The following is a 10,087-nucleotide window of genomic DNA, read 5'->3' on the forward strand; positions in this document are numbered from 1 at the left end:
AGTCTTCCCAACGGTTCTACTTGGCACAAACACTAATTAAACACAAAAAACACAACCAAAACAGAAGATAAATAATTTATTTATTACTAAACAGGAGCAAAAAGCAAGGAATAAAAATAAAATTGGGTTGCCTCCCAACAAGCGCTATCGTTTAACGCCCCTAGCCAGGCATAACAAGCAAGAATAGATCTAGGTATTGCCATAATAGTAAGATAGATTATTAAAACTCATTTCATATTCTCTACGTTCGGCAGCAAGTTTTCTTTGAGGCAAGCAAAAGTAATCAAAAGGGCTAAATTTAACGGGACAAAACTCCCCAAGATCAACCTTGGGAGGTATAGGTTCCTCCTTTGGTCCTTCATAATGCACAACCAATTCATCATTATAAGCATTATTTTGACATAACTTTGTGAGCCTATATTCAAGAGAATATCCTAGTTCATTATTTCGAATAGCCAAATCATCATTCAGTTCAGAAATTCTATAAACTAAAACATTGGTAGGAACCCTTTTTCTAAGATTTTCATTGAAAGCAACATAGTCTAGAGATTGAAAACGCATTATTTCTTCTTGATCAAAGAGGATAGCCTCTATGGGAGGACGGCAAGCACCCACCCTATAATGTGCAAAGATTTCTTTGGCTTCTTTTATTATGAATCTAAACTCATGAGCCAAAAAGATAGTAGCGGCACGCTTAACAGAAGAATGCTCAATATTAGAAAATTCCAGAAAAATCCTTTGTATGGAAGGATGCATGTGCATGAATTGTCTTTCAAGTTCAACTACAAGCATGGCAATAGCGTCCGCAAGACTACTAGTTCTGTGAAGGATAGAACTACCCATAGAAGGTAAAGCACCGGCACAAGTAAAGAAATCTTGAATAACTCCTTTTCCAATAATATTACCACTACCAACACGGAATTTTTTTGTATAAAAGATGGTAGGTTCCTTAGCAGGAGCATCAGAATTTTTCATGATATCATTATTGTCCATATCGATAATAACTTCCCCAATTCCAGACATAGAGGCAGAAGGTAAAGGACTTGACATAACGACAAGCAAACAAACTAACACACAAGCAAACAAAAAGCAAACGGGCAAAAGAGGCAAATGGAGAAAGAGAGGGAGGATAGAGAGAGAGGGCGAATAAAACGGCAAGGGTGAAGTGGGGGAGAGGAAAACGAGAGGCAAATGGCAAATAATGTAATGCGGGAGATAGGGATTGTGATGGGTACTTGGTATGTTGACTTTTGCAGAGACTCCCCGGCAACGGTGCCAGAAATTCTTCTTGCTACCTCTTGAGCACTGCATTGGATTTCCCCGAAGAGGAGAGGATGATGCAGCAAAGTAGCATAAGTATTTCCCTCAGTTTTTGAGAACCAAGGTATCAATCCAGTAGGAGGCCACGCACAAGTCCCTTGTACCTACACAAAAACAATAGCTGAATGCAAGCAACGCGCTTAGGGGTTGTCAATCCCTTCACGGTCACTTACGAAAGTGAGATATGATAGAGATGATAAATAATATTTTTGGTATTTTTGGTATAGAGATGCAAAGTAAAAAGTAAAAGCAAAGTAAAAGCAAAGCAATAATAAAGTGATGGAGATTGATATGATGAGAAAGAGACCCGGGGGCCATAGGTTTCACTAGTGGCTTCTCTCAAGAGCATAAGTATTCTACGGTGGGTGAACAAATTACTGTTGAGCAATTGATAGAATTGAGCATAATTATGAGAATATCTAGGTATGATCATGTATATAGGCATCACGTCCGAGACAAGTAGACCGAAACGATTTTGCATCTACTACTATTACTCCACTCATCGACCGCTATCCAGCATGCATCTAGAGTATTAAGTTAAAAGCAGAGTAACGCCTTAAGCAAGATGACATGATGTAGAGGGATAGTTTCATGCAATATGATAAAAACCCCATCTTGTTATCCTCGATGGCAATGATACAATACGTGCCTTGCTGCCCCTTCTGTCACTGGGAAAGGACACCGCAAGATCGAACCCAAAGCTAAGCACTTCTCCCATGGCAAGAACAACCAATCTAGTAGGCCAAACCAAACTGATAATTCGAAGAGACTTGCAAAGATAACCAATCATACATAAAAGAATTCAGAGAAGATTCAAATATTATTCATAGATAGACTTGATCATAAACCCACAATTCATCGGTCTCAACAAACACACCGCAAAAAAAAGATTACATCAAATAGATCTCCACGAGAGAGGGGGAGAACATTGTATTGAGATCCAAAAAGAGAGAAGAAGCCATCCAGGTACTAACTATGGACCCGTAGGTCTGAAGTAAACTACTCACAATTCATCGGAGGGGCTTGGATGATGATGTAGAAGCCCTCCGTGATCGATGCCCCCTTCGGCGGAGCTCCGGAACAGGCCCCAAGATGGGATCTCGTGGATACAAAAAGTTGCGATGGTGGAATTAGGTTTTTGGCTCCGTCCCCGATCATTTGAGGGTACGTGGATATATATAGGAGGAAGAAGTACGTCGGTGGAGCTTCAAGGGGCCCACGAGGTAGGGGGCGCGCCCTAGGGGGGGCCTCCACCCTCGTGATCGCCTCGTGGCTTCATCAGTAGTTCAAGAGTGCTAAAGCCCAAGAAGACAGATGAGGGCCTAAGGCCCATAGTCGGTTTAAGACTTGTAGATGTAAACCGGTATTTGTATATAAACTTGTATTGTAAGTTAGGAATAAGGAGAGACCAACCCGGATACGAATATGGACCGGTGTTGGGACTTTGTGAACCGACGGGCGTCGCCCGTGTATATAAGGGGACGACCCGGCGGCGGTTCAAGGACAACAGACAACAACTCGAGACATAGGCGAAGCTTGTTTGCTCCCTAGTCATCGAAACCCCATCAATTCCATCACAACTAGACGTAGGCTTTTACCTTCATCGAAGGGGATGAACTAGTATAAACTCTCTTGCGTCCCTGTGTCCGCTTTAACCCCTTCAAGCTAACCCGTCGCGATGGCTCCACGACTAAGTCCTTTCTCTAGGACATCTGCCGTGACAAAACCACGACAGTTGGCGCCCACCGTGGGGCTATCGCATGATGGTTTCAGGTTCTTGGAGGGCCGCTTTGAATGAATCGAGGGCTACGCTGTAGGCCGTATGACTAAGAGTCGTCGCGGCAAGCTCTACATCGACGGCGCAGGCTGGGGCCCCGAGGCCGGCTCAGTTGAGTACGGGTACCGGGTCCCCTTTGGTGGCATTCACGTTTTCATTGGCAAGATCGGTGAACCGGGCCCTAAGCCGGACATCTGCACCGACCTCATCGAGACGGCTCAGCGTGCGCGATCCGCCCGGGTTAAACTGGCCATGAAGCATGCCTTCGTGGGAGTCATCCATGGAGGAAGTTATGAGGATGGATCGGAATCTCGCTGCGAGACCGTCGTTTGTTCCGGTGACGAGTCATCGATCGGGGAAACCGAATCTCTTTATCAGCTACAAGATGGCCGGATTGGGGGCTGTTCCGATGGCGACAGTATTCCGGACCCCTCTGATTCGCCCAACCGAGTTGGAATATTCATGGCCGGCACACAAGCAGCGCTTCATTCTTCGACCGCTGCGGCAACAACATCCGGTTCAGCAGCGGCGACGGCTGCCGGGGCAGGAGGCCCTGTGCGCCCGCCGGCTCAAGTTCTATCAGAGCTATTTGATGCATTGGCTGTGCTTATGGCGGAAGCTAATCCGGCGGATCAGGACGTCCACAACGCGGAGATTGCAAAGATAAAGGAACAGATCACCCACGCCAAGGCGGATCTGGCAGCTGAGGACACCAAGATGGCCACAGAGCGGGCCGCTTTAGATGCACAAGCCTACATGCTCATGTTGGACCAGAGCGCGTCGCAGGAAGTCATGAGGAGGAAGTACCGATCACGTTTGCCTCCGGTTTTCGAGGCTTGAGACCTTTTCAACACCCCAGGAGCAGGAACCAGCAATTCGCTGGAGGGAAACCGGGCGGAAGCTCCTGGGACCGGTGCACCGGTTCAGCCTCGTCGGATGGACCCGCCTCGTCAAAACACCATTATACCTCAGGCTGTTTTAACACCTCTGGGTCACTACTCCAACCCAATGGACAATCTCGTCGCCGCTGCTGCACGGCTGGAGGCCATTCCAATTGAAGGTGACTCGCCGCAGGCAGTAGAGACGCGACGGGTCAAGGAGCTTCTGAGGACAGCTTTGGTCCAACAGGAAGCATACTCGTACAGCCGCGACCGGATCCACTCGACCCCCTGTCCAAGCCGAAGCTACAGCAGACATATGGATGAACCGTCAGTGTCGAGTAATGAACGACGTGGAGCACCCCGTGGCAACAACCCGGCGGGTGGTGCTGATAACGCTCAGGAAGCGGTGGACCGGGCCCGAGCGCGCAGGGAGGCTGAGTTAGCCGCACAGCATCAGGCTCGGCAGCTCACGCCGGTTCTTCCAACTATCTCGATCGAACCTAGTGTTACTTCTAGTTCTTTGGGGGTGCCTTGCCTTGTCCCCGCTTTACGCAATGTGCGCCTGCCCAAGGATTTCAATGGCCCGCGCAAAGTACCAAATTACATGGCGGATCAACCTCCAGAGACATGGGTGGAGAGCTATGAGATGGCCATGGAGATGCTTGATGTGGATGACGCGGCGTGTGCGAAATACTTCACCATGATGCTTGAAGGAACGGCCCGTACTTGGTTAAAAAGCTTGCCGGCTAATTGTAGCGCTCCGAGACCGATGTGCCAGGTGTCGTCCAGTATTCGTTGTTGTTGCCTTGTCATTGCTTGCGTGTCATGCATTGCATATCATGTCATCATGTGCATTTCATTTGCATACATGTTCGTCTCATGCATCCGAGCCTTTTTCCCGTTGTCCGTTTTGCATTCCGGTGCTCCTATCTCCTCCGGTGGTCATTTCTACCTTCTTCTCATGTGTGGGGATTAAACATTTCCGGATTGGACCGAGACTTGCCAAGCGGCCTTGGTTTACTACTGGTAGACCGCCTGTCAAGTTTCGTATCATTTGGACTTCGTTTGATACTCCAACGGTTAACCGAGGGACCGAAAAGGCCTCGTGTGTGTTGCAGCCCAACACCCCTACAATTTGGCCCAAAACCCACCTAAACCTTCTCCATCATCTAGAGCGTTCGATCACGATCGCGTGGCCGAAAACCGCATCTTATTTGGACTCTCCTAGCTCCCTCTACCTATAAAATAGCATCTTCCCCGAAATTTTTGTGTCATTCCACCCCTAACCCTAGCCCCGCTCCTCTCCACGCGGCCGGACACGTCCGCCGGCCGCCGGACACCTAGCCACCACCACTCAGGAGCTGCCACGTGTCCCTGTACCTCCGCCCGCTGCCGCGCGGCCCGGGAAGCCCGAAGCCGGCCCCCGCGGCCCATCTCCCCCGCGTCGCCGCCCGAAGCCGCCTGCCTCCTCGCCCCATTCGCCGGCCCCTCCGCCTCCGCCGCGAGCCGCCACCGCCCGGCGCCGCTCCGCTCCCACCGTGCGCCGCCACCTCGCCCCGGCGCCGCTCCGCCGCCCCGCCGACGCCGCCCCTCGCCTCGGCCTCGCCTCCTCTCCGCCGCCCCGGCCTCTTCCTCCCGCTCCGACCGCCGCCCCGGCCAACGACGCCGGCGAGATCCCGGCGAACCTCGGGGCTCGTGCAAACCCTAGATCCGGAGGTTGAATTTTCTTCTAAGTCCCAAAATTCTCAGATCCAAGTGCTCATGTTCATAGCCTTGTAACTTTGCATCCGTAGCTCCGATTCATGCATATAGCATATCAAAATGTTCATCTCAGAGAGTACATCATTTCGTTCCATTGCATCATTTTCATTTGAGTTCATCTTGATGCCCGAAATGCTGTTAGAAGAGGGCTACTTGAGATTATTGTCAGATCTGCTACTCTATTTAGCATTTTGTCATTTTTGCCATGATTATTGTGTGCATGCTATGCCCTTGAGTCCTACATATGTTTTGTTAAGGGTTTTGCCATATTTTCAGAGGTGCAACCCATGTATTTTTGTGATGTGTGTGGTGACTAGCACAAGCTTGCAAAGTGGTGCACTTGGTAACTCTATTTTCAAGGACTTAGCATTTCCACTAAGTTCTTGAGCTGTTTATCCCATGTTTTCATATGTTCATGTTGTTTCCTAGTGATCCGTGCCTCTTTTGAGGATGATCAGTAAGGATGTTTTGTTAATCTTGTAGTGCTCTATCCATCCATGTATTTGTTTGCAATTATGGAGCACCCTAGCTTGAGTCAATCGAGCTCTACTTTTGCTACTTTGTGAATCTGGGCAGATTGTCAACTTGTTTGCAATTTTGCCGATGATGTTGTATTTGATCCGTGCATGCTATGCTATTATTCTTGCCATGTCTAGCTTGCATTTTGTGTATTCTTGATGGGCGTATGCTTAGCTTGTCATGACTTGCACTGTAGTGAGTGCATCGAGCTCGTAAACATGCCTACTTGAGATATGTTTTCAGCATGCTCCAGTTTTCTCTAAGTCTGTGATCTGATTATGTTTTTGCTATGTTCACATGCTTGCAATTGTATTTTCTGATCCCTTTTGGCTCAAGGTCACTAAGGGACTTTTGTTAAGATCTTTGAGTAGCTCCATGCCATGCTTTACTTTGCCATGTTCAGGTCCTGTAGCATACAATTTTGTTGCTCCGAAGAGTGCTACCTGATCTGAAATTCCAGACAAGTGCCAATTTCTCCAAGTCTGAGATCTGTTTGCCATATGCATTTTTGCCATGCTTGTTTGAACCTGTTAATGGATGAATTGGCCATAGCTCAGTGCTAGAATTTTGTTAAGCATCTTGAATGCATCCCTGCCATGTATTTTGTTGTTATGTTTGGGTGCTGTAGCATGTTCTTTTCATTGCATTTAGATGGCTACTTGCTGTAAATCGCAGACCGGTGTCATATTTGAATCGCTTGCCATTTCCAAACCGTAACTCCGATTCCGGCGTTCTTTATATCGTTTTCAAGAGATTTCATATCATCTTCCCAGTGGCACACTTGGATTCCCAAGTTGAGGCCAGGTTCATGCATTCTTTGTCAAATCTTGCAGATGCATCCCGCATCGCATCCCGCATAGCATATCATCATTGCATCATTTTGTTTGATCCTTGCACGTGGTTGATTGTGTCCTTGTTGCTTGTTTGTCTTGTTTGGGTAGAGCCAAGAGACGAGTTCTCTAACGAGGAGCCCGTTGAGTTTGCTTTCGAGGATCCAGCCAACTCTGACAACTTTGCAGGCAAGATGATCATACCCTCGAAATCACTACTATCTTTGCTATGCTAGTTTGCTCGCTCTTTTGCTATGCCAATGCTACGATGCCTACCACTTGCTTTCAAGCCTCCCAAATTGCCATGTCAAACCTCTAGCCCACCATGTCCTAGCAAACCGTTGTTTGGCTATGTTAACGCTTTGCTCAGCCCCTCTTATAGCGTTGCTAGTTGCAGGTGAAGATTGGAGGCCGTTCCTTGTTGGAACATTTATTTACTTGTTGGGATATCATTATATTATCTTGTTATCTTAATGCATCTATATACTTGGTAAAGGGTGGAAGGCTCGACCTCTCTCCTAGTGTTTTGTTCCACTCTTGCCGCCCTAGTTTCCGTCATATCGGTGTTATGTTCCTGGATTTTGCGTTCCTTACGTGGTTGGATTATAATGGGAACCCCTTGATAGTTCGCCTTGTTTAAAGCTTTTCCAGCAATGCCAAACCTTGGTTTTACCATTTGCCACCTAGCCTCTTTTTCCCTTGGGTTTCCGGAGCCCGAGGGTCATCTTATTTTAAACCCCCCCGGGCCAGTGCTCCTCTGAGTGTTGGTCCAAACTAGAGTCCTATGCAGCGCACCCTCGGGGAAACTCAAGGTTTGGTTTTAGTTGTATGGAGCGCTCATTTGAGTGTGCCCTGAGAAAGAGATATGTGCAGCTCCTACCGGGATTTGTCGGCACATTCGAGCGGTGTTGCTGGTCTTGTTTTAACCTGTCGAAGTGTCTTGAAGAACCGATATACCGAGTCTGATCGGAACGTCTTGGGAGGAGGTCTATTTCCTTCGTTGACCATGAGAGCTTGTCATGGGCTAAGTTGGGACTCCCCTACAGGGATTTGAACTTTTGAAAGTCGTGCCCGCGGTTATGGTCAGATGGGAATTTGTTAATGTCCGGTTGTAGATAACTTGAACCTTAACTTAATTAAAATGAATCAACTGAGTGTGTTACCGTGATGGCCTCTTCTCGGTGGAGTTCAGGAAGTGGACACGGTATTGGAGTAATGTTTGCGCAGGTTGTCCTCTAGCTTCTCGCTCGCGCTTTGCCTCCTCTTCTCGCTCTCTTTTGCGAATAAGTTAGCCACCATATATGCTAGTCGCTTGCTGCAGCTCCACTTATATGTTTACCTTGCCTTTCCTATTAAGCTTAAATAGTCTTGATCGCGAGGGTGCGAGATTGCTGAGTCCCTGTGGCTCACAGATTACTATTACACCAGATGCAGGGCCTGATGATTCCGCTCTAGGAGACGCGCTCGAGCTCAAGTGGGAGTTCGACGAGGACTCTCAACATTACTATGTTTCCTTTCCTGTTGATTAGTAGTGGTGCCCAGTTGGGGGTGATCGGGACCGTGTCGCATGTTGGGTTCTCTTTTACTTTGGCGCCGTAGTCGGGCCATGAGTGTTTGGATGATGTAATGTTATTTATGTACTTGATTGACGTGGCGAGTGTAAGCCAACTATGTTATCTCCCCTTTATTATTTATATTACATGGGATGTTGTGAAGATTGCCTAACTTGCGACATATGCCTTCAATGCGATTATGTCTCTAAGTCGTGCCTCGACACGTGGGAGCTATAGTCGCATCGAGGGTGTGACAAATACTTCACCATGATGCTTGAAGGAACGGCCCATACTTGGTTAAAAAGCTTGCCGGCTAATTCTATCAGTTCATGGGCCCAATTACAAGCCCGGTTTATCAGCAATTTCAAGGATACATGTAAACAGCCTATGTTGATAGTGAACTTAGCTGCCTGCGTCCAGGAGGAAGGAGAATCGACGACTCATTGGGTGCGCCGGGTTTCACAAGTGTTGCATTCATCAGACCGCATCAACGCTGACACCGCTGTATTAACCCTAGAAGGCAACTGTTGGTTTGGGCCCCTAAAGCTGAAGTTGGGACGGATGAAGCGTCATTGCACTGACATGGGAACCCTCATGGCTGCTTTGGTAAAGTATGCTGATTCTGATAGTACCAAGGATCCCGAATCTGATGATGACAAGGCAGGGAAGGGAAAGAGGAACAACAACTCCAAAGGTCAGCAGCATCACTGGGCAGGCAATGGTGGTGGAGGCAAGCGTAAAGCGGATGGTAACATGGACTTTGTGGCTAATACCAACACGCAGGACAATGGCCAGCGACGCAAGGGTAAACCAAAAAATCGCAATGGGGCGCCCAACCCTAACCCGGACCGCCTAAACTATCTACTGAGCCAGCCCTGTCCAAGACATGGGACGAAGGAGGCGCCAGCAAACCACCTTTGGAAGGATTGCTTCATTATGCAGGAGTTCAAGAATTCTAATGCTTTCCGGTATGATCACGGCTCCGGCGGTGGCTCAGGGTCCGGGCCAGGTTACGGTGGAGGAAATTCCGGTTCAGGATTTAATGGTAATCCGGGCGGACATAATAATCAAAATAGTCAGAACAACCAGGGTGGTTATAACCAACAGCAGCAACAGTCAGGTTATCAGAGCAACCCAAAGCAGTTGAATAGTGGGCAGTACCATGTTTTCACCACTAGCTTGGACAAGCGAGACCGGAAGGTTCAGAGGCGGGCAGTCCACTCTATTGAACCGGCCGTGCCCCGTTATCTACGCTGGTCTGAGCAGCCGATCATATGGAGCAGAGAGGATCACCCTCCCTGGGTTGATAATCCGGGTCAGTTGGCTCTGGTGGTGGCACCTCAGGTGGGAGGTTACAAGTTCACCAAAGTACTCATGGATGGAGGGAGCACCATTAATATCTTATACTATGAGACCTTCCGCCGTATGGGACTAACAGATAAAAAT

This window comes from Triticum urartu, chromosome 5A (assembly GCF_056163025.1).
Source record: "Triticum urartu cultivar PI428250 chromosome 5A, HENAU_Tu73, whole genome shotgun sequence".
NCBI classification, from domain to species: Eukaryota; Viridiplantae; Streptophyta; class Magnoliopsida; order Poales; family Poaceae; genus Triticum; species Triticum urartu.